The sequence below is a fragment of the Rattus norvegicus genome, chromosome 11, assembly GCF_021556685.1.
Source record: "Rattus norvegicus strain SHRSP/BbbUtx chromosome 11, alternate assembly SHRSP_T2T, whole genome shotgun sequence".
Lineage (NCBI taxonomy): Eukaryota > Metazoa > Chordata > Mammalia > Rodentia > Muridae > Rattus > Rattus norvegicus.
The window spans coordinates 29,791,786-29,818,548 of record NC_141544.1 but is presented as its reverse complement, the minus strand read 5'-3'; the positions used below and the strand labels follow the sequence as shown (position 1 = coordinate 29,818,548).

Genomic DNA, 26,763 nt, shown 5'->3' with positions numbered 1-26,763 from the left:
ATGGCCTCAAAATTACTTTATTCATATTTTGTTCTCCAAATAATATGTAATAAGTTAGATAAAATATTTTGGGCATAAGATACATATTTTGGCTTTTTAGATGAGGTTGCATGTTGTCAGGCTGACATAAATTTTTCTAGGTACTCAAGAATAGCCCTGAACATGTAAATCTTCCTGTCTCCTTCAAATGCTAGAAATCTAAGTATGCTTAACTATCTATAATTTAAACAAGAATAATTTCTACCATTTCCTTAACAAAAATGGGGTAGTAATACAGGAAGTTTCTTCTTAAAGTTAAGTATATTTTCTCACACTAACTTTTAAATTTACTTTTCTTTAAAATTATTTTTCTTAATGATGCCAATTGTTACATGGAGTATTTTCAAAAAAGTAACACTCATATTTAGAGTAAGAATTCATATCCCTGACTGACTCTATTCCAGTTTAGCATATATTCTTTCTAATGGAATTAAGACTTTAAAACATGGCTTATCTCATAGCACTGTTTAAAATAGCTTTGTTATCTCCCTAATTTCTTTTAAAAAAAAAAACTCCCTTTGCAATAGCCACAGATAAAATATCTTGGGGTAACTCTAAGCAAACAAGTGAAAGATCTTCATAACAAGAACTTCAAGTCTCTTAAAAGAAAGAAATTGAAGAAAATCTTACAAAATCTTGAGATCTCCCACGCTCATGGATTGGCAGAATTAACATAGTAAAAATGGCCATCCTACCAAAAGCGATCTACAGATTCAATGCAATCCCCATCAAAATCCCAACACAATTCTTCAAAGACATGAATAGGGCAATTCTCAAAGTCATCTGGAAAGGCAAAAAATCCAGAACAGTGAAAACGAGTCTTAACAATAAAAGAGCTGGGGAATCACCATCCCTGGCCTCAAGCTCTATTGCAAAGCAACAGTGATAAAACTGTATGGTATTGGTACAGAGACTGACAGGTTGATCAATAGAATAAAATTGAAGACCAGAAAAAAAACCACACACTTCTGCACACTTCATCTTTGACAAAGAAGCCAAAAATATGCAATGGAAAAAGAGAGCATCTGCAATAAATGGTGCTGGTCTAACTGGCTGTCTATATGTATAAAATGAAAATAGACCTACATTTGTCACCACGCACAAAGCTCAAGTCCAAGTGGATTAAGGACCTCAACATAAAACCAGATACACTGAATATAGTAGAAGAGAAAGTGGGAAAGAGCCTTGAACTCGTTGGCACAGGGGGAAATTTCCTAGGCAGAACTCCAATGGCTCACATTCTAAGATCAAGAATTGATCAATGGGACCCCAGGAAACTGGAAAGCCTCTGTAAGGCAAAGGACACAGTCAATAAGACAAATTTGACATCCAACAGATTGAGAAAAAAGCTTCACTAACCCCACACACGGTAGAGAGCTAATATCCAAAATATATAAAGAACTCAAGAAGCTAACCACCAAAAAACCAAAGAAATCAATAAAAAATGCGGTATAGAACTAAATTGAGATTGGCAACAGAAGACTCTCAAGTGGCTGAGATGCACCTAAAGAAATGTTGAAAGTCCTTAGAGATCAGAGAAATGCAAATCAAAACCTCCCTGAGATTCCACCTTATACCAATCAGAGTGGCTAAGATCAAAATCTCAGGTGACAACACATGTTAGTGAGGATGTGGAGAAGAGGAACATTGCAAACTGGTACAACCACTCTGGAAATCAATTTGGAGGTTCCTCAGAAAATTGAAAATGACCTCCTAAATACCCAGCAATACCACTCACTCCCCAAAAGATGTCTCAGCATGCTACAGGGGCCATGTTCCACTATGTTCATGGCAGCCTTATTTGTGAGAGCAGAAGCTGCAAACAATACAAATGTCCCACAACAGAAGAACGGATACAGAAAATGTGCTTCATTTATACAATGGAGTACTACTCATCTATTAAGAATTAGGGCATCCTGAACTTTGCAGGCAAATGGATGGAACTAGAACATACCATCCTGAGTGAGGTAACTTAGATCAAAAAGGACATATATGATATGTTCTCACGAATAAGTGGGTTTTAGCCAAAAAATAAAATAAAAAAGTATAGAATACTATAGATACAATCCACAGAACTCAAAGAGATCAACAAGCTGAAGGGGCCAAGTGAGGATGCCTCAGTCCCACTCGGTAGAGAGAAGGAACCAACCACAGGGGTTAGACATGAAGGTACATGGGAAGAAAAGGGGATGGTGGTGGGGGGAGAGGGGAAAATGATCTGTTATTGAGTGGGGGAAAATGAGTGACGCCCTGAGGGCCAGCAGAAAGAATGGAAACAGGTGACCTTGGGAGGAAGGTTGTTGGGAGGACCCTCTAGAATGTACCAGAGACCTGGGAAGTGCTAGACCCTCAGGACTCAAAGGAGGGGACCCTAGATGAAATGCCCTACAGTGGGGAGAGGAAACTTGTTAATCCCACCTCCAGCAGAAAGATGGGACATCAAGTGAGGGATGGGGTTGCTATCCCACAGTCCAAGCCCTGACCCATAATTCTTCCTGTCTGAAAGAAATGCAGGGATGGAAATGGAGAAGAAACTGAGGAAAAGAAGGTCCCATGACAGGCTCACAGTGTGATTCAGCTCAAGGGGAAGCCCCAAGACCTGAACCACTACTGGAGTGTCCACAAAAAGGGACCTATCATGACCGCCCTCCAAAAGACCCAACAAGCAGCTAAAAGAGTAAGATGCAGATATGTACACCCAACCAATGAACTGAAGATGCTTACCTCTCTGGTTGAATTAGGGAAAAGCTGGAGGAAACTGAGGAGGAGGGCAACCCTGTAGGATGATCAGCAGCCTCAATTAACCTGGACTCCCTGAGATCTCTTAGACACTGGTCACCAACCAGACAGCACACACCAGCTGAGATGAGGTCCCCAACACATGTACAGCAGAGGACTCCCAGGTCTGAGTTCAGTCAGAGAAGATGCACTCAAGAGACTGGAGACTGGAGGGAGTTTAGGGTCTGGTGGGGTGGGTGGGGTGGGAACATCATTGTGGTGACTGGGGTGGTGGTGGTATGGGATGTGTAACAGTCTGGGGGTGAAAATAATTAATTAATTAATTAAAAACAAAAAATGAAAATAATAAATAGCTTTGTTGGTGATGTTTAGTGAAGGGGTTAGCTAATTCATTTAAATTGTTTACTATTTAGTAAAGTATAATCTAATTGTCATATTCCTCGCATTGATATTTTATATATTATTTTAAGTTTGCTTTATTCTTCCTTTCTTAACAGCATGGATTTTAAGAAGCCATCAAAACTATCACATAACTTCAGTACTGCACTTTTTTATGACTTGAGTTTACAGACCCCTGTGATGTTCTCCCTCCCCTCCCTGTATCCCCACATTCCTGGTACCGGTCATCTCTTTCATATAGATACACACCATCACATCACTCTACCGCTGTCTTTTTTTATCATAAACAAAGAAGCCTTTCTTTTTTATTTAGGCAGGCAATATCCTCACTGGCCATTATGTTTTCATTCTCACAGTATCTGCAGGGACAGGATAGAGAAACAGGTCCACCGCAATGAACTCTCTGTATGGTTTAAACATTGTCCCTCGAGGTTCATTAGGTCTTTTAGAACCAAGGATGGATTAGCTACTTGTGTGGATCATAGAAAAGTCCAACACAGGTTCACTTTGGCAAGTGCAACTCAGAAAAAATAAAACCAACTTCCTATCTACCCTTTTAAGAATGAAAGTGTTATACTCCCTGGAACAAATTCCAAGAGATTTTTAGATGTGGATCCCTAGGGTTTCTCCAAAGTAGAAGCTGTCAACAAAGCATTCAGATAGCTTCAATTACTTCATTAAATGTGATTCGTGAATTTCTCAGGAACTTGATCGACAACTTTCAGGTGATTTCATTACAGCAGTATAACCCCCAAATTCCCATTTGGTAAACAGACTTCTTTTAGGAAGCCAGGACTGACTAAAGCAGACTATTGGATATGCAGAAACTGGATAAAGATTTCCTTGAATAATGAAACCTTATTTAATAAAAACCCTTGGGTTGATTATTTGGATCATTTAGTTGCCAATGTAGGCAAATGAGTCAAATAAATCAGTTGTTAAAAGAGCAGCACAAGTGGAATTGGCACGAACACAGTTGAACCATCTAGGTGGTACTCGACATTTCCAAGAGCCCTGTGTGGAAGGGCTCAGTCAAACTGTATAGCAAAAGACAGTTCGCAATGCCGAAGGCTCTCTGACTATGCTCACTTTTCACTTTAAATAGTGAAAACAGTGAAAATATTCATTTTCCATATTGATACTGTACTTGCAATCTTAGCTACCAATGAGCAGAAGTGAAATTTACCACTATATGGAAAAGAGTTACCATGTTGTAATCATGACAAACTGTATGACCTGTACATGGCAATGAGTGACCTATAATGGCATTCATTCATAACATATTTATGAGGTAAAACTACAAAATGCATATTTACTAGTCCTGAAAGTCACCTAAGTCCAGCTTCATGAAGATTCCAAACCCACTACCTATTTTATTTGGAGATTCTGCTTTAAAAAATGTACAAGAGTTTTCAAAATCAAAAGCAGCGTTTGACAAGGAGTTTAAAAATTGCTTGACCTTGAGCCTGGCCATCCTTCTGGTTGGTAGTCTCCCTTCCTGGGGTGGCTTTAGTATGCCTAGTCTAGGGAGTAGCACTATTTCGAGGTGTGGCCTTGTTGGAGGAGGTGTGTCACAGTGGGTGTGGATTTTAAGGTCCTTGTCCTAGCTGTCCTGAAGTCAATCTTCTCCTAGCCCTTCAGACTTCAGCCTTCAGAGATGTCAAACTCTCAGCTCCCTGTACCATGCCTGCTTGAATACAATCATGCTCTCACCTTGATGATAATGAACTGAACCTCTGACTCTGTAAGCCAGCTCCAGTTAAATGTTGTCCTTGTAAGAGCTGCCTTGGTCATGGTGTCTGTTCACAGCAGTAAAACCCTAACCAAGACACTTCCTTATTGTAAATGGTACATTGACTCAATGTTTGTAGATGGTATTAATAATATTTATAGGACACTGTTAAGGGACAGCATCTATTGTATACCAGCTACCTGTGTGAAAAGTGTTTACTGCTCTCAGTCTTACGTCATTAAATAGGTTGCTAATCGTTATCAATTATGCCAAAAGTTCCAGCTCTTTTTCAGAATTGAGATGGACTGAAACCATGTGCCCCTTTTAGTGAACTGTATTGCCATTTCTGGTTCACATCCCTGTGAATGCACTCTGAGTGAATTCATATTATCACACACTGCTATCTGTATGTAGGCATGACATTTTTTAAAAAATTTAATAGTGCCTTTAACTGTGAGATAAGGAATACATTAGCACCTTAGCGGCAACTTTTTTTTCATAGAACTAAATCAACAATCGTGAGACCAAACATATGGAGTTAGTTATGAGATTAAAATATAGATATAGAGTGTTCATGTAAATTAAATGCCTCAGGCATCCTCTCTCTTTGGTTCTCTCTAATTGCCATCCCCTGACGGCTAAAAGCTTATCACCTGCCTCACACCTGCATTGCTGGAACCGTTTCCTATGGTTCCTTTTCTGGCTCCAGGGTGCCTCCAGACTTTATTTCCATCTCCAACGCCCAGCTATGTATTGCACATTACTTCCAGAGAAATTCATTTTAAGTGCTGATTTTATTATGTGATTACCTTGCTTTAATGTCACCTTTGTTTGGATCCTTATTTCAGGCGCCAAAACAAAATCTTCACGGTGCAGATGTTTAAGCCACTCATAATTGTTTCCGGTATCTCCATGTAAACATTCCAATCAGCACCAGGAAGGAAACTGCTCAGTCCCCTTCCTACTGTGTCACTGAATTCCATAACCATCGGAAGTATGTTGTCACACTCATGCTATCCCCTCCCCCATACAAAGTACTCTCCATTCTTACCTTTGCTTCTCTAACAAAGCTTTATACAGTTTTCAGTATAATAGTGAGTCAAAGGCTACTTGTTCATTACAGAACCCCCTTCACTCAGCTAAGTGTCAATTCCTGATGACATTTCCTGGTTAATATTTTTTAATTTATCTTTTATTTTATTTATTTTTCTTTGTTTTTTTTTTTGCTTTTTTTTTGTAATTCAACAATCTTTTAAGTTTAGATGCATTCCCTAAACTGAATCGAAGCAGTTAAGGTAAATGCTATGCTAATGACTTCAGTAGTTTTCCCTAGAACAAAACAGTCCTAAAATATAGCAGTACCTAGAAATGATTGATTGGTTATAGTGCACTTACACAAGCAATAAAAGTCTAGAGCACTGAGGTTATACCTACATCTGAATGCATAAGTCTTTCCTTCAGGATTTTCTGGTAATGAAAATGGATTTTAAAATATAATAAAGAAAAATTGCCTTGAAAGCAAACATATCTTAAATGATACTATACAAGAGTAAATTTGTTTTATAATAAAACTTTTAACTTTTTGTAATATTGTGTTATACTACTTAAGAACAATGAGAAGATACGTAATTAGTTTAATGCCTATAATCTCAAAGCACATACCTACTCTTTACATATAATGAAACCAATTTATTTGGATAATAGTAAATGCTTACAAAATATTTTTAATGAAGACACTAAACCTCACAGGTGACACTGCCTTTAAAGTTTATGCTATTTTCTAAAAATCTAGCACAATTGCATTACTAAATACAAGTAAACCTGGTACAACTCTATGCTTAACAATTGTTTATTAAAGTGTTACTTTTGCATGGCTGATGACATAACATATTCACTTCAATTGCTTTCATTTTGTAAGAAACATACAGCCTACTAGTTACATATTTCTGGCTCTTTGATAAGTAACGATGACACACAGTTCAGGGGCCATCAACTCTTGTCATGTCATATTAATGGGTAGTGAATAAATTGAGTAATTCTGAAATTATTTTATCCATTTGGAAAATGTTTGATTTACTATTTTTATTCAATATATCTTTAAACTAACTTTTTCAATTCCAGAAAAGAGAATTCTTGTATAATTCCTATGACTTTTAAAGAATCAAAGTCTGAAAACTTGCAGTAGTTCTATTAAACTGCATTGAAAACACAGAACTGATTTGTGAATTATTCTACACCTTAAAACAGCAGCAGGGTTATGCAGAAGATCTTATCCTTAACGACTTTTCTGAGACCTTGTTATATATTTACATAAGTCTACATACTGTCTTGTCTTGCTCAAGAACCTATTCTTGCCCACCCCAAAACACTTCCATACACAGAGTTCCTTTGAAGAATGGGATGCAATGAATAGCAGTAGTAATATGCTGAATGGTAACAGTAGTGACAGCATTTAATAATATTAATATTAATATTTTTCTTTATGTACAAGGATGACATGTTTTTGAAAAAAATCTGCAGCTTAAAATATTCTTCAAAACACACAGGAGTAGGAACTTATATGAAAGGTTAAGGAGAGGTCAAATTCATAGATGTTCTGGCGAACCCCTTAGGATGTGTTTTTCAGAGGTGCGTAATAACAGTGAGCATAGAGATAGCTGTGACAAGCAATTTATTTCTTGTGTGTGCATTGCATTTCAGAGTTGGGGAATAATTCTTACATATCTATTTTTTCTCACTTCAAAATTGAATAAGGAATTTGCAGAAACAGCAACAGAAAAGGAAATCATCTACTCATGAAATACCGAGCTCTTGTTTATCTTTTCTAAGACTTTCCTGTGCAGGAGAATATCAGAACACACAAATAAGTCGAGAATGACTAAACAATACAAAAATACACACTCTTATTATTCAGATTACCCTCATTTAAATTTAAAATTTCTGTTTCACCCACTCTTATTTTCTAAACTAATTTCTGTATCTATTTTAACATCAAAGAGAAGATGGTTATACACATTTCTACTTTATATGACTGAAGGAAATCCTGAGCAATTAATAATGTTATTACTATATTAGTCTTTTCTTAAGTTTGGTGGCTCAACAGACTTTGAGTATAAGTCTAGCAAAATGACTTCAGCACTCAAATCATGCTTTATCTAAACTATGAACAATAACAGAAACTAAAACTACCGGCATAGTAATCAGACAATTATTTTATTTACTACTGTGTATATAATTGTATAGTATTTTATATAGTATTATCATATTAAACTATACCTAATTACACTCACAAATTCTATTTTGTGTGTTCTCTTTTCTACTTTCGTCAAATAAAGAAGGGCGATGTTTACTGTTGTCAAATGAACTCAGGTACTGTTTACCAGTGTCAAAACAGAAAACTTGTGAACCTGAGCAAAATACTCTCTTGAACCCACACACCTATGGTCACTTGATCTTCGACAAAGGAGCTAAAACCGTCCAATTGAAGAAAGATAGCATTTTCAGCAAATGGTGCTGGTTCAACTGGAGGTCAGCATGTAGAAGAATGCAGATCGATCCATGCTTATCACCCTGTACAAAGCTTAAGTCCAAGTGGATCAAGGACCTCCACATCAAACCAGACACACTCAAACTAATAGAAGAAAAACTAATAGAAGAGTCTCGATCATATGGGAACTGGGGAAAATTTGCTGAATGGAACACCAATAGCCTATTCTCTGAGATCAAAATGATTCTTGACAAGTGGGACTTCATAAAATTGCAAAGCTTCTGTAAACAACAGCCGACAAATTAGGAAAAGATCTTTACCAATCCTACATCTGATAGAGGGCTAATATCCAATAAACAAAGAACTCAAGAAGTTAGACTCCAGAGAATCAAATAAACCTAATAAAAATGGGGGACAGATTTAAGCAAAGAATTCTCAACTGAGGAATATTGAATGTTCAACATCCTTAGTCATCAGGGAAATGCAAATCAAAACAACCCTGAGATTCTGCCTCACACAAGTTAGAATGGCCGAGATAAAAACCTCAGGTGACAACAGATGCTGGCAAGGTTGTGGAGAAAGAGGAACACTCCTCCATTGTTGGTGGGATTGCAGACTGGTACAACCATTCTGGAAATCAGTCTGGAGGTTCCTCAGAAAATTGGACATAGTACCACCTGAGGACCCAGCTATATCTCTCTTGGGCATACACTCAAATGATCCTCCAACATATAACAAAGACACGTGCTCCACTATGTTCATAGCAGCTGTACTTATAATAGCCACAAGCTGGAAACAACCCAGATGTCCCTCAACAGAGGAATGGATAAAAAAAAAAATGTGGTACATTTACACAATGGAATGCTGCTCAGCTTTTAAAAACAATGACTTTATGAAATTCATAGATTAAATAGATAATGGATAGAACTAGAAAATATCATCTTGAGTGAGGTAACCCAATCACAAAAAAACATACATGGTATGCACTCACTGATAAGTGGATATTAGCCCAAAAGCTTGGATTACCCAAGATACAATCCACAGACCACAAAACAGCAAGAAGGATGACCAAAGTGTGGATGCTCCAGTCCTTCTTAGAAGGGGAAACAAAAATGTTAATAGGAGGAAACACAGAGACAAAGTTTGGAGCAGAGGCTGAAGAAAAGGCCACCCTGAGACTGTCCCACCTGGGTGTCTAGCTCATACACATACAGCCGCCAAACCCAGACTATGTTGCTGATGCTAAGAAGTGCATGCTGACAGGAGACTGATATAGCTCTCTCCTAAGAGACTCTGTCAAATACAAAGGTGGATGCTCTCAGCCAACCAGTGAACCGAGAACCGGGTCCCCTTTGGAGGAGTTAGAGAAAGGACTGAAGGAGCTGAAGGGGCTTGCAACCCCATAAGAACAACAATACCAACCAACCAGAGCTCCCAAGGACTGAACCACTATCCAAAGATACACATGGACAAACCCATGTCTCCAGTTCCATATGTAGCAAAGGATGGTCTTGTTGTACACCAATGGGAGTAGAAGCCCTTGGTCCTGCCAAGGCTTGACCCCCAGTGTAAAGGAATATCGGGGTGGGGAGGAGGGAAGATGTGGGTAGTTGAGTGGAGGAACACCCTCATAGAAGAAGGAGGAGGCAGGATGGGATAGGGGGTTTATGGATGGAAACCAGGAAAGGGGATAACATTTGAAATGTAAATAAAAATAAATCCAATAAGAAAGATTAGTGCCTGCCTCACTGCCAATAATATGTTTGAAATTCCCATTCGTTTTGAAAAATTAAATACTATGTTCTACTTTAACTTGGTAACATCATCTATCTCTCGAGATCTTTCTGTGATTATATCATATACACACATAAATACATATGAAAAATGACATTTTATTTTCTTTTTAATCTACAGGATAAACAAGGTTTAAGGTGCTGATAAAATACATTTTGTGGTCTCAAGTACGGCGGTTTGGGGCCCCTGAGAGAGATGAATTTCTATTGTACTTAGGCAACCCGATTCTTTTTGTAGAGTATCTATTTTTAAATAAAGCAAGAGCAATCCATAGCGATATGGTAAAATATGCTATGACATATAATATATTATGAAATATGATAATGATTTAAAATATATAATTGAAAATTTGAGGAGTTGAGAGGGGTGATAAGAACCAATATCTACTAAAGGTCAGGATAGAAACATCTCTCCAGACTTCTGCTAAAATTACAAGAAATAGATTTCAGTCCTGGGAATACTTTGTCTTCTGTCACCCAGCATATTGTCATGGAATTTGAAAAGAGCGGAAGTGTTATGGTTCTGAGTAGAGCTGCCATGGAGAAGGCAGGGCCTGCTCCAGGCTGCACCTAGGATGGGCAAACACCATTTTGTTTCAAATGGAAACTACAGTGTGAAAAACAAACAGGACCTTAGAACAGTGTGAAGGCAACCCGTAAGATCACGAATTACTTTCAGAGTCTCCTCTCCTGTTTGCTTGGGTGGAAGAGTATTTTTCCTTTGAACTGTTTATTATTATTATTATTATTATTATTATTATTATTAATTTTAATATGAAGAGTCCTTGGCCCTTAAGCCTTCGTGGGTCTGGTCAATATGCAAAGAATCAAACATAAAAGTGTTATGCCTTGTTTTCTTAAAGCAAGTACTAAAGTTTATACCATTTGTGTAGTCAAAATGTTGGAATTGAACTCCGTATGACTGAGGTCTTTGAAGACAGCAAATTAAGTGCCTATCCAGGATGCCAAAGTCATTTCTTGGCAAAAAAATTCCATTTGTTTTAAATGAAATTATGTGACGTAATATAAAAAAAATCTAATGGTCTTCCAACAGACCATTAACCAACAGTTACTTTTGTCTAATCCAGCATTTGGTCTCAGCGTCTTTGCTCTTAGTTTTGACTCTAAATGCTCCTAAACTAATAGCAGTATATCTGTTCAGCTCATTACTGTGAATTCACAAACACTTAAAAATGTAAAAGCACATTTTTCAGGGTAAATGTCATACTAAAACAATCTATAGTTCCTTCCTTTTTCTATATAGCTTTTTTAATTGATCTCCTTCCCAACTGTCTATTAAAAGACAGTTTATAGCAATTTACTAGTTACAAGAGGTAAACATTCTGCTAATGAACACTCATATACAAATGAATATAAACACTAACATTTAATATAGAAAAATAAATATGTATTAATACAGGGAAAATTATATTAACAGATGGAAAATATTAATTTCTCTAAATTTGAAATCTCATAACTCCCTATAAATGATTCTACAGGAACTGAATGAATCCATTTATCCATCTATTACTTACCTTATAATCACATACTTCTATTTACTTGTAAATTGTATAAACAAAGTTGCTAATTTTGTTCATAAATTTTTCTTTGAGAATAAATATGCATGAAAGATGGCAGGCAGACGATAAAGACACAAAAAGGTATCTTAAAAATATTATAAAATGGATTTAATGACTACTATTTAGTGCTGATTTATACACAATCATAATTTATCCATTCAACTTAAATGCACACATATTCATAAAGTTGTTTCTGAAATTAACTTTAATAATAATTTTTCTTCAAATACTTCGTTCTATATTTTATATGAACTTTTCTATATATTTTTGAAGAAGTCAAACTCTCATAAATCTTTCTGGGTTTGTTATAAAAGTGCTCTTAAACTGTTTTCATCTTTTTCTTAAAAGGCTCCTTACTATGTTTGTCATTTATTTGTATCATTTTTATGTTTATTTTTGAGATCATAATAAATCACATTTATTCCTTTCCTTTTCTCCCTCCAAACCATCACTTTAGCTGCTCTCTGAATACATGACCTCTTTTTAATTAATTTTTATGATATGCACATATGCATTTTTATATAGCATACATTCCTGAGGGGAACCTGTTAACTCCACGTAACATTGCTTTACAAGTTTTCACGAGCGACCCTAAGGTATTGGACAATCAATTGTTGTGCTTAAAGATTTCTTATTTTAGATCCACAATGTCAAAAATATTTTCTAATATGCTCTTGCTACCAGAAATGCAACCACGCATTTATTTTTGCTCATCAAATTCTAACGTGGAAAATTATGTTAGTAATTTAAGTGGTGACTTATTTTTAGATACTAATCAGGGTTGTACCTGATAAAAATAACATAGGAACCTTTTGCTAAAAGAACAGTGAACCAATTTTGAACAAGGATGTACTATTTTTAATTACATTTTCACCTCAAGAAACTCAGGGAAAATTCCAGACTTAAATGATGGAATTCACATAATCTCAAGGATTCAATTAGTTTAGGCAATCGTAGGTTTCTACTTTCCCCCTCCCTGGTGGATTGTCCTGCTAAAAGTAGCGTATATTTAAGAAATCATGAAAAGAAAAAATTTTGGTTAAAAAAGTTTTAATTTAAAATCTTTTAAACAGGTCCTAAATCCTATCAATATTTACATGGACAGGTGAGAGCTGTGTATGTCTCATTCAGGTCAAGGGAATATTCTAGACAGACAAAAAGAGGGAGGGGCACCAAGAAAGAAAAACAAAAAAAAAAAGTGTACTGGATTGGTAAAAGGATTCCTCCCACCTGGTCTGCTCAAAAGTGAAGATCTGCAAATGCTTCCAAGAAATATTTTGTCTGTAATACAGTTTCTGCTTTTAACCAACTTTATATTGCATAAAACACAGGTGCTTTTCTGTATGATTTGGTCATAGCACAACATAACACATTTTATACTAAGTGATGAGAAATGATGAACGTAAGATAAATTATCTGAAACCCACATTAGATGAAAACACAGTCAAAGTAAGTGATAAAGCTTGTTCTTTGCTTTTAATAAAAAGTTCCCAGCTTTGCTTAAAAATATCTTGACGATGATGAAATAACATCATATTAATAGTAAAAGTCGAAATTTTAAAAGATCAAGATCACAGTGCTGTTATATCTTTGTGAGATTCTTTCTCATATCCTTAAAAATACTGATTCCACAGAGAGTTACAGGTAACTGTGGTTCTAATTAAAATGGACTTAAGTACTCTTTGGTTGGTGGTTTAGTCCCAGACCAGGTGGGAGCTCTGGTTGGTTGATATTGTTCTTCCTTTGGGGTTGCAAACCCCTTCAGCTCCTTCAGTCCTTCCTCTAATTCGTCTATTGGGGAAGCCATGCTCAGTCCAATGGTTGGCTGCAAGCATCCACCTCTGTCTTTCGTCAGGCTCTGGCAGAGCCTCTCAGGAGACAGCTATATCAGGCTCCTGTCAGTATGCGCTTCTTGGCATCAGCAATAGTGACTGGGTTCGGATGACTGTATATGTGATGGATTCCCAGGAGAGGCAGTCTCTGGATAGCCTTTCCTTCAGTGTCTGCTCCACACTTTATCTCCATATTTCCTCCCATGAATTTTTTCTTCTCCCTTCTAAGGACTGAAGCATCCACACTTCGGTCACCAATCAAAGTATACATATGGATCGACCCATGACTCCAGCCGAATATAATAGCAAAGGATACACTTGTAGGACATCAGTGGGAAGAGAGGCCCTTCATCCTGTGAAGGCTCGATACCCCAATGTAGGGGAAGGCCAGGACATGGAGGTATGAGTAGGGTGGCTTGGTGGGAGAGCACCCTCATAGAAGCAGGGGGAGGGGATATGGGATAAGGAGTTTCCGGAGGGGAAACCAGGAAAGAGGATAACATTTAAAATGTAAATAAATAAAATATCCAAATTTTAAAAATGTATTTAAGTAAACAACTGACCTCAAATATACTTTATAAAATTTAATAGTTATCTAAAGCATACTTCACACGCAAAGAAAAGAAAGCTTCCTAGATCATTGTTACCTTCTTTGAATTGTATGGTTAAGTTGCTTCTCAGAAATTATGATTGGTGTGTGTGTGCGTGCGTGCGTGCGTGCGTGCGTGCGTGTGTGTGTGTGTGTGTGTGTGTGTGTCTGATTTAGATCCCTGATGACGTCAAAGTTGAAAAAGTTGTTCTCCACATAAGTGAATGCTACTTTGAATATAAGTTAGCAGGAAGTAGGATCCTGAATACTGAGACATACATGGTCATATTTTATGGTCATTGTACTGGGACAATCATTTCTGGTTTAATGTTTAGGATGAACTTTAAAAAGTTGAGACATGTAGAAATATCACAAGATTTAAGTAAACTTTTATTTTGGAAAGTTAAGTTTTTTAGATCTCAAATCCTTATGTTTCAAAATATTAAGATATCTGTATTATTTTTCTTCCCTGTTGCCGTGATAAAATACCATGGACAAAAGCAATATAAATGAAAGGGTTTTAAATAACTTATGGTTCCAGGAGCAAGGATGCCCACAGTGGTAAGGCAGGCATGGAATGGTACAGAAGTAGGGGCTGACTGAACCTGTTCACATCCACACACAGGAAGCAGAGAGAACAGGAAGTAGTGCAAACCTAAGCTCTCAGTGCCTCCCCCAAGTCACAACTCCTCCCCCAGCAGCACCACCCACTGGAGACCAAGTGTTCAAAGGCAGGAACCTATGAAGAGATCTCTCGTTCAAACCACTCAACCTGTGTCAACAAAAGCATTGCCCTTTACAATTCAAAGACACGAAGATTACAAATAAGACTTTTGTCACTTGTTAGGAAATTATATTATTTACTGTTAAATTAGGCTTTTTCATTGCTCCTGATTTTTAATTTTTTTATTATTTAAGATTACGATGTACTTATATTATTATTGTCCTCTTCCTCTCCCCCATGACCCTACTTCCACCACCACCACCACACTCTCCTTTTAGTTCCAAATAGTTCACATTGCCTGCAACACCCATAGGTTGAGACCCAGACTATGGCTGTTCGAACATCTAGCCCCTCCTTACACCACATTAGCGTTTCTGAAGTAGGATTTCTTTGGCTGTTTCATGTACTTATGGTAGCTGGAACTGTCTTATACACTTATTTAGTGTATCTGATGCTTAAAGTCCTCTTAAGTCTCCTCTTCTGTAGGGCATACTTGGAGCAGTTAACACACATTACATTCTGTGCTCTTAGATCTACATATACATCTCTAAGGGGAAAAAAGGTGACTTATAACTAACGAGTCTCCAATACCTACTGCATTATCTAATAAGCAGTAAAATATGAATGCCCACTGATTAAAACCACAAATCTCAAACATGTTAATAGATCAAAATAAGTGGAGAGAGGGTGCTTACATACTGTTTTGGACTATTAAATGTTTCTGACTTGTAAAATATTCAAATCTTTAAATATTTAGTACTTTTCATTTTTAGATTCCTCAGGGAAGCTAATGAAAATTGACATATACTTCCATTGACTGCATGTAAGAGAAATATATACATATATTTACCAGTCCTGATTATCCCAGTAGCTTAAAAAGATACTAAGTAGTTATGGACAAAGCATTGGTGAGGTTTTTCTGGTAACAAACTGTCAGTTGAAACCCCCACATTTGTGGCTGCTCTGATAAAAGCCATGATTGGGTTGGATGTCTGAAATCTGCCTTTTTGACTAATAAATAATTTCACTACATGCCCCTTTGTTGACTAAAAAGTTAGCCTTCACACCACTGACTCAAATATGTGGACAATTTCAGTGTGTTTTATTGTTTTGGGTATATTAAGTCAGGAGATATTCAAAACTCAAAGTGACAGGACAGAGTCATGAAGTAGGTGATTAAAAGAAGAGGAGAAGGAAAATAAAGAGGAGAAGAAAGGAAGAGGAACAAGTGTCTGACCGAATCACAAGGTAACAGAGGTAATTTCTGGTAAACACATTCTCCTTGGTTCAGCAAACTACTCCTCAAGAAAGACGTTTAAATAATTTTATTTTTGTGGTAATGAGAAAGGAAATGATGTAAATTTTCCTTTCTAATAATAGTAGACCATGAACATATGCCCTAAGGAAAGCACAGCAGAAGACTAAGACAACCTTAGGGTAATTAAGCACAAAGGCTGTTTGTGCCTCAATAGCCCAGGCAGTTGAAGCTGACACAGGTTGAGGCATGTCGCTGGCAATTTTTCTATTTTCTTTGGTAGTAGAGACATGATTTTTTTCATAAGTCAGGGCTTACTTTAAAGCTACAGAATACTCTGTGCTACACTTGGAAATATGGAAATTACTGGAGTTTCAAATGATATTTTCAAGCAATAAACTAATATATAACTATAAACTAATGAGAAAGCAAATCATTTGCATGGTGCAAGACAGCATGGGCATGGGGAATTCTTGCCCTGACACATGCATGTAGCAAAGCACACATGCACTTTCTTTAGCGTTGACCTCTCCTCAACAGGCATCTCCAAATTAATTTCTAAAACTGGATTCTTTTTTTTAAATGTTCCTCCCTATATCCCACGCACATGTGCTCCCTTATACCTTAGTTTAATTTAAGATAATGTCATCCACCCTGAAATACAAGAAACAAACTTTAGGAATTTTCCAAGCTTTCACTCCCCTTATTCTGTGATTCCCACTCCTCCCTCTTGACTACAGAGAAACCCTTTGAAAATTTCCACTGACTCCATTTCCCAAGTGACTCCAAAACATGCACTGATAATTCTCCATGGATTTTCAAACCCTTAGTTACGACTGTACGCCATCTTCTGCTTCTTAGCTAGGATTAATGAAATACCACACTGGCTCAACATTTCCAGGTCTGTCCCACCTTCTTTAGATGTAGCCACCTCTTATCAACTGTAACACCAACTACAGTATTATACTCTTGTTATACCCAGGAAAAACTAGTGGTCTTCATTTTGCTTTGTAGAGGAAAATCTCTAGCATCTGTCTCCTTCACAGAAAAATATAAATGGCCATAGAAGAAGCATAGACTTGTCTGTTTCTTCAATCACCAGGGTATTAAATGCTTCTGCTTTGGTGCCTAGCTCTTCTTCCATGAGCTATTTTAACCTTTATTTTGTCAGTTAATTCCAATTAAGTTGGCATTCATTCAAAAACATTTATTAATCACCAGCAAGAGTCACACATGAGACTGAATCACCCTACTGTTTCCATATAATTTAGTCTCCATCATGAGTATTGATTCCACCCACAGGAAGACTGGGAGACGTTCTGTAACAGATACCCAAATAAGTATTACAGTCAGTCACACTGAAATGACATTTGCTTCTAGCTTATTCAAGACACAGAGGTAATTCTAGGTGAAGATCACATACTTTCCGTCAGTGCGATAGCTCTTGGTAAAGGTGCTTTCTGACAAGTCTGAAGACCCAAGTTCAATCCATAATGGAAGGGTAAAATGGACTATGGCATGTTGTCCTCTGACAGCCACAGGAATGCCCAGACATGTGCGTGCACTCAACAAACACAAAACAATTCAATAAAGTGATAAATAAAATATTACATATTGTGTTTTCCTGAGTTCAGAGTCTTATACCTGACAATTGAGCTGACCTTGAAGACTGAGGATACAAATTAAACTTAATCTGTTTTCTTCTATTTAGATTTTTTTTAACTAATGCTTACTCTCACACTCTGTCACTTAGAATTGGTAAGTATTGCTTTTCTCACTACTATGGTCAGAGAAGGATATTGTATTCCTCCAAGAGTAGAAATTCTAGATGTTTCTGGTGGTTGATGGAAGGTAAGCATGCATAAAGAGAAAATAGAAAGTTCCATAGAAAGAAACTTTAGAATTATAAATATTTAGGGATAGAATGTCATATAGGAAGAACTGAGAATTTATAAATTGTAATCATGAACTCTTTCTGTCTTTTGAGACCTGTGAAGAACATGTAGATCTTGGTGCTAAATGTGAAAGACTTCCTCAAGCACCACAATAGCATAAAGAATGGAAGAATTCTCTTAAGTACCAAGGCTGGAACCTTTACTACTTAATTAAGAAGCCAAAAGCTATGGTAAAGGTCTTCCAGTTGTAAGAGATTGCCATGTTTGGTGCTGAACACATACACACAAGCTGTTAACACATAATCACATATGAATAAACGTTTTCATGCCAACAAGCACAATATACACACATTCACAATAGGCTATACAGAGAAAACCTTATAAAAATGATAACTCATGTGCAGGTACACATACATGTATCTATGCAAAAGAACACACACACATACACATATAATCATTTTCCTATATGTCAATTGTTTATTCCTCTGATATACCTACTACCCAGAGCATACCTATTCTTCAGATGCCATTATGGTCTAACTCAAAATTCTACGATTAGCTCTGACTACTCAGAACACAACAGTTTTAAATATTACGTCTGACTTCAAGCTTCTCAATTTTCCCAGGGAAAAGAGACATATGAACAACTATAGTTTTGACAGGTGGTCAAAGAATCTGTGCAGAAGAAAGACAGAGCATATCTGTGAAAGGAATCTTAAACATGACAGGACACAAAGCAGAGGCAGGTCCATTGCATCCACATTAGTCAGTAGCAACCATATGACAAAATGGGTCTGTATCTGAACTCCTTACTTTCACAGCAATCTTAGTTCCTGTTGTTCCATTAGCCTTATTCACTATTGCCTTGTGGGATTTAATACAACTTAAAACTTGAGTTAAGGAGAAGACGGTACTACATTTCTAGCCAAAAGTAGGAAGCATCAAGAACAATGTTTTAATAACATGGTTCATAGCAGCAACACAATCCTATCTTACTTGATTCTTTCTCTGCTCTTAGCTTCTTGCTTTTAGGGCTTCTGGAGTTCGAGGGAAGCTTATCTGGTGTAGCTCCACTTCCCATGCTATTTCTATGACCTCACTTTAGATACTATGTGACATTTTAAATTAAGGAACATAATCAAGAATGGTACGACTGTAAATAAGAATGGCCTGTTTCCATTTACCTATTATTTTAGAACTGTACTGTTTAAAACATTTTGATGGGGCTTCTATATGTGGGAAATTGTCTATTTAAAGCATGGTTTAATTCATTCCAAGATTTTCTCACGTCCTATTATTCTGTTATATCGGTTACATTCCTTCTTTATAAATTTGAGTGAACAACGAATGTGCCATGACTTATCACATATAAAATCTAATCCTCAAAATCCTATCCTTTGAGAAGCTGGACTGCTGGATTATACAAAACAAGCAAACAAACAAACAAAAAACAAACACAGCAAAATAAGATGGTGAGACAAGAAGCTAGATACAAATCACATGAACATCTACTTCCTTGACTTCCACATTTCTTATTATTTGCTATTTGTTCTGATATATTCATTTTTGTGTGCATGGGTCCTGGTGCACTTCATTTAAAATCTAGCTGAACAGAAAGCAAGAAGTTGACGATACACAGTGCCAAGGGTCATGTTTATGTACTGGAGACACCGGTTATGCACTGGTAACACTGAGCTTCAAATTCATTTCTTTCAGCTCATAAAGAATCATTTTTATGCTGGTTAATTTTTATTATCAACAGATTTAGTAAATATGGTCTCAGTATTTTAAAGGAGTATTACTACTGAATTCAGACTAAGAGATCAGAGGTTCTTTGAAATACAATTTAATTCAGTGATAACTCTAATTTTGTTGATTGGGATAATGTTCATGACTTAAATGGGGTGTGTTGAATAGCAATTCACATCAACCAACATATTGGGACACTATGATACTTTTTTGCTTCACACAGTTTCTTCTTGCATATATTGCCATTCTCTGGTAAATAAATACTGAATTTTTGTTCAATGGAGCCACTTGTTTTCATATAATATTAACAACAGTAGCAATAACATGTGTGCAAACAATTCATGAAAAGCAACAGAATTTCTAAGGGAAATATTTCCAATTTTAGAACAAATAAGTAATTTTACCATATTAATATTTTTCATAAATATTTGAATCTTATCTACAGTGTTTTAAGAAAATCTTTTGGCTGAATAGCAAAAAGGACCATTAAAATTCTACTAGAAATATGTTTCATTGTGTATCAAAACACAAATGTTTATATTTTTGTGCCTGATCCATTAGAAAAAGTATGATTTAATCAACAGACAATAGAAGGGCAAAAATGTCACCTTACGAAAAATGCATGTATGATTTAATAATTTTATTGATAACCCCCTTATGTCTCATTTCACTCCATTTGGTTGAATGAATATTTATTCTGCATTAATTAATTTCAAAGATGAGCAATGCAGTCACCACTCTCCAGGGCACATAGCCTACTATGGACCAAAGACAGACACAAATTAATTTTGATCAGTGAATTCTATTTTTCTTCAAGTTGCTATTGAGAGGTATGACAAACAGTCACCACAAAGAGAAGCTCTCTAAATGCTTATGGAAAGTGGTGCTGTTTGCAGCGAATCATGAGGAACTTGGGTGGTTGTCAATTTTACCTACTTATGACACATTTTCATGGTCATATGTACCGTTTACTTTCCTCTGCCAGTAGAACACTTGTCTACTACTACTCTCTGTGCCTCTTGTAAAACATTTTTTCACTCCTTAATTTCTTGATTCAAATGGGAAATATTCTTTTGTACATCTGCCAGAAGTGTAATTAAGGAAAGCTTCTCTCTGTTCTATTTTAAAATTTTATTTTAAAAGCAATGTTTAGAGGATCTATTAAATAAATTATGATGTGCCCGACGATCATCTAATGCAAGTCATTAGAAGAGGAAATGGACACTGTTGATTTAGATGGAGATCTAAATTAAAAGAGGAAAAAGCTCAGAACCGTGCCATCAGTATAAAAGTATCATTTACCTTTCTTAATATCATTGTTTACAGACATGAAGAAAGACTGAAACTATTAAATGTTAGTAAGCTAACTTTTGGGGAAATGTCACCTATTATATGGTATAATTTTCTATTTTGTGTTTTAAATAATTCACATGACAAGGATTCATATTAGAGGTACAAAGAATGTATAATCTATTTTTCCAAAAAATAGACTTTTTAAAATGTAGTTCAGTAACATGATACTAAATATTAAAAGTAATAATCCCTTTTTCTTAGTTCACAGAGAAAATTGATTTTTATATATTACTATTTGGTAATAATTCAGAAAATATCCATAATAGTGTTAAATTATCTATAGTCATAAATGATCCTTCTTTTATAGCTGGGAATTGAACCCATAGCCATGTGCAAGCTTGGAAAATATTCAACTAGTGAGTTACATCAAATTCTAGAATATCAAAATTCCAATGAAGGTATGATTTAAAAGTTCACATAATTGTGGAATTCTTAACTTCTTAGAATTAAAGCATAAGGTAGCTTTTAAACAATACACAACAAGACAGGTGTTTTTTCAACATATCAAAAACATCTGCAACATCACATAAAGATTAAAGCCAATGAGTGTAACAATCTGAATTGAGAGCTTTCAGTACAACAGACAACACATATAAAGTCTCAGTGGAATCACAAACCTTGGCTACTAATCAGGAACAATACAACTCTTATCTGCAAAGATGACTAGACTAGACCAGCAAACAACAGCTAGGAAGTGACCGCTCGGTAGCTGGTATAACCCCATCCAGACTGCCTTAGCATGGGTCGCACATGGTATTCTCCCAAGAACTTGAGATGGTCTTGCCAGAAGCTGCACGTGATGTTTTGGGTGAACTCCTCCATCATCACTGAGAGTAGCAAAAGAACCAGCACAGTACTTCACGGGGCTTCAGAAGTCATTTTACAGGCCTCAATCTCTTTTTGTTCGTTGATCTTCTTTTCAATTGCCAAGAATTATGTTACCACATGTACTTTACAGATGGGGAAGCATCATCCTCCAGGCCATGATTTGGTGGCCACAAATCTTAGAGCAACAGCATAACAAAGCTCAGAAATCATTAACCCAGGTCTAAATAAATCATTAACCCAGGTCTAAATAAATGTAGCCTACCTTCCCATTTAAATGGAACACTGACTCCGTGGTGCACTGTTAATTTTTATGTTATTGTTTTGGTTTCATCCAAGCTCTGTGATCTGTGCTGTTCTGCTCTTTTAGGCTTGAAGCAGTCTGTCCCGAATTAGAGAAGAGGTCCTGGAGTGTGGGAGCGGGGACTGACCTACATCTGAGCAATCTGCATATGATTCACCACAATTAACCAATTTGGTTGGAAATAGCTACAATTAAGTTATTAGCAGAGAAGTATTTACTAGGCTAGAAACTCTAAATTTATCTTCATGCACGCCCTAACCAAGTGAAGGGCTGCATTTTTAGTACTTGTGAGCGAAGTACTGAAAAAACGTCCCTTCGAATTAGTGCCATATTGTGAAATTCTTCACAGTCAGTGTTTGTGTGTTATATGTTCAAGCTATTTCCTTAAAATGTTTAGACACAGAGAGGCAAGAAAAACATGAAATCACTGTGCAGAGGAGATAGTCAGTCTCTATATATCATCTGTCTGCCTATCATTTATCAATACACATGGGAAGGTTGATGATATCTGAAAATTATATACAGTAGGCCAAGTTACTATAAAACCATAGAGAAAGTAATATAGGAAATGCAGACTAATACAAAGCAGAAGGATGTTCACAGTAAAAGAAACAAATAGAAAAGAAAATATTCGGATGGGCAAACACTGATTGTGTAAATTCAAGTTTAGCAATTCAGTGGAGATAATCATCATTGACCATGGGAAGTATCTATCTTATCTGTATCTAATCATGACGGCATATTTTAAAACCATGCAAACCAATCTATGAGCAAAAAGATTTTTCCTACCTTTATAGTTGAGTAACATGTTGTCTGAGTGACCATGAAGGATAACCTGGGAAAGAAATGGAAAATAGATGACGTGGGGAAAATAGTACAAGGGTTAGATAGCTTTGAAGCCAACGTTTAATATTAATATTCGATAAGCTGGGTACCCTGACGCTGTTTCAAGGCATCCTCGATCCCCACTTCACGTACTCATGATAACGCTGTGGGTGACAAAGTTGGCAGGCATGTTATAACAAGAGTATCCTATGTGAACTGATCTTGTCGGTGCTTCACAGGGTATCTCCTCATTGAGACTCTTAGCTGTTCATCACTAGTAGCCAAATTTGTAGCCGAATTTGAAGCTTCACTGTGGACATTTCGGAAGGATGACAAGCAATAATGAAAATCATAACATACTGACAAAGTGAATCCCAGTAACTAGAACAACAAAATTAAAAAGTAAACAACTCCAGATTTGGGGCTGGACAGACAGTTCACCGGCAAGAGCATTTGCTCAGTTCTCACTGTGCCACAGAGCGCTTCACAGGTATCCGTAGCTCCTGCTCTAAGGAGATTTGATGATTTTGGAGCACCAAGAGCATGGTGTGCGTGCATATGTGCAGGCCAAATACACACATAAAATTGAAAAATCTAAAAAAAGGTTAAATATTCACAGACATATAACTTTTTACATTCCTGAAAATATAGGTGTCAAATGAGCAGTTAGTTCCTTAGATATGATTAAGTTCTTCCTTGAGTGATCCAAGTTGCACATTTTTGACACTGCCTAGAGATGCTATCGGGAATAGGGAGTTAAACCAGGAAACTCACACGTCCTTCATAGAGACTGATACTCAGAGAACTGAAAAGTCATGGAAAACCCAACTGTTGACAGATAATCAAAGGAGTCTCATAGCTAGTTCATGGCAGAATTCATGGTAACCTTTTAGTTTTCTGGTTTCATAATCTTTCCACAGCACTAAGTCATTTAATTCACTGCTCTTTCTAAGACACGCAAGAAGTAGAGAAAGTGGAATCATGTAGTCTGTTCCTAAGAACTTTATATTTTGGCCTAAAGGGAGATGTATGTCAGCAACATGGACTACCTCTAATTCCTTTAAAAATCTCCCCTGTGGGGCTGGACAGATGGCTCAATGGTTAAGAGCACTGGCTCTTCTTCCAAAGGACTCAGGTCTGAATCTCAGTACTCACATGGCAGTTCACAACTGTCTGTAATTCCATTTCCAGGGGATCTGACACCTTCGCATCGACATCAATGTAAAACAAAACAAAACAAAACAAAATAAAGACAAAAACAAAAACAAAAAACAAAAAGGTTGATTAAAAAAGAAGAAAAAAATTTCTTTGTGAGGAGAGGCACCATCAGATGATTATCTAACAGAATTTTGGTTATAAACTGCTTAGAAAACAATAAATGAACTTAATAGAAAAAACAAGGGTGAAAAATATGCAGAAAGCTGGCAAAACCAGTCAATAACACCATTAGCTGGATGTACAAGAAACTACCCAGAAATCCTTGATAGAAAATTTGTTTCCTAGGCTGACTTTAAACAAAAGTCATTTTGTTTACTCTTTAACTCACACTTCTCCAATTGATATCAAGATGGCCAGTAACACTGGAATTATGCCTTGGCTCTCTGGCTCATGGCTAGCCACCTTTACAAATACTTAGCCATCTGTTAATCATAACTGATAATAATTTCCAAAATAATCTGAAAATTATTTATTGTGACAATAATACTACTGAAATAATTCCTGGACTAGTTTGTGTTTCTAAGAACCACTATGTTTTCAGTGGGATCAGAGAAACGACAGATTCTCCCCTCTAAACTAGTCAGATTTCGAATTCTAAGAGACTAAGACCAGACTACAGGGCAAGTCATAGCCGTTAAGAAGGGGTTTCCGTTGTAAACCCAGAAACCGTTTGTGTTCACCTCCTGGGAGCCTCAATGACATGCATCCTCCCTGTCTGATTCATGTTTCTTTTGCAAAATGCCCAAAGATGAACTTGGTAAGTTTAAAAACCATATCAGATATGAGAAAAGACATTCAATAAAATATTTTAATGAGAGAATTAAATAACTTAGAAATGTGTGCATTTGATGAGGATAATACACCTAATAGTGTAGAGTACTGCTTAATACTAAGATAAATTTGCCGGATTATGTTACAATATTTTTTCATTTTTTTCTGGAATCCTTAAGAAATAATGCTAATACCCATATATTTATGTCAAGGTTTAAATAGTTGAACCTAGCCACATTTAAGTAAAATAAAGTCATAGAAGGAATCACAAGAAACTATGTTTTCTGAAACACCAGTAAGAGACAATATTTAAAATGCATCCACATTATTAGTATAATGGGAGAGGAGGGAAAGGTGATAACATTTGAAATGTAAATACATAAAATATCTAAGAAAAATAAAATTTACAAAACATCATCTCAGAACAAACATTTTGTGCATAACTTCCAAATATACTTAATATACATGGAATGTATGCTTCTAATTGACTATTCAGTTTATATTCTCAAACTTTTTTGACTCTCAAGAGGAGTTCTACTGTTTCTCACCTCCCAGATCGAGATCATGGTAAATAAGCACACCGGTTCCTTTCAAAGTGGCATGTGCGTTGCAAAGGACGACTTATGTTTAAAAATATCTCAATGAGCAACCTTTGACTTTGGATGCTACAACTACATACATTAGTTAAGATTACTAAATTCTACATCTAGGTAGTGGATTTCAGGGCAAATTTATTCCTAAAGTGGTATGAAAGAGTTTGCAGAGCTGAGGGAAGGTGGAAACTTTTTAAGCATAAATGACTTAAAGACTGTGTTCACGTCTCTTGACTTCTAATGAGGAGAACATCTAGTGAGAGATGAGGAAAACCATTAAACCTTACTAGTTATCTTATGAGACTTTACAAAGAAAAGTCAGCATACTGTATAATGTATTCCAGATTCCATTTCTTTTGTGACTATAAAAGTCACAAGTTTACATTCTTCAAAAGCAGGATGCTCACAGGATTTGAGAGAGTAATGGTGGACCTCACACTTCATCACAGTTTGTATGAGCGAGTAGCTTTGCATTATCTGCCCTTTATGTCACCGACCAAAGAGAAGCCTGCTCTTTGTAGTGACATACAGCAACTTATGTTAATATATCTGTGGAAATCGGTAGGTTAAAACTAGCATCATCAGCCAACAGAGTTAGGAACTTTTTGATTGATTAGATAAGATCTTTGACTTTACCATTAGATAATGAATTAAAACAAATCATTTTGAATAAAGTGTAATACTGTTATTAAAGCCTCTGTTCCTTTCATTTTCTGCAAGGCTTAGCTATACATTATACCAAGAAGGATAATGAGGACCCTCCCATCTATTTAGTGTTAAGTATAGTGGTTAGCATAGATGCGTATGAGTCTTCTTTAGAAATAAAATCAAGAAGTATCTTCTGGCAGAGTATGTATGCTTCAGTTAAAACATTTTTCTGTGTAATCAACAAAGAATAAATTTGAGTTCTTTTCCATTATTAACCAAATGTATTATTCTTTATGAGAATTTTGTTTTACCCAAGCCATTTGCACAATACATTTCCATTTCTATGATTTGAATTCTACAATGTGAATCCAAGTTCAGGCTACGGTCAAGGTTATTCTTAGACTCTAAACTGT

At 36.3% G+C, this 26,763-nt stretch overlaps 1 long non-coding RNA gene across 22 annotated transcripts in view; it reads right to left on the bottom strand.

The window, feature by feature from the left end:
• Positions 1 to 26,763, bottom strand: part of LOC103693508 (uncharacterized) — a 493,880-nt gene that overhangs the window by 127,029 nt on the left and 340,088 nt on the right. For all 22 annotated transcript variants that reach the window (XR_015632973.1, XR_015632972.1, XR_015632977.1 and 19 more), the window contains one exon: positions 23,085 to 23,130. This is a non-coding gene — a long non-coding RNA (uncharacterized LOC103693508). The remainder of the gene's footprint in view (positions 1 to 23,084; positions 23,131 to 26,763) is intronic.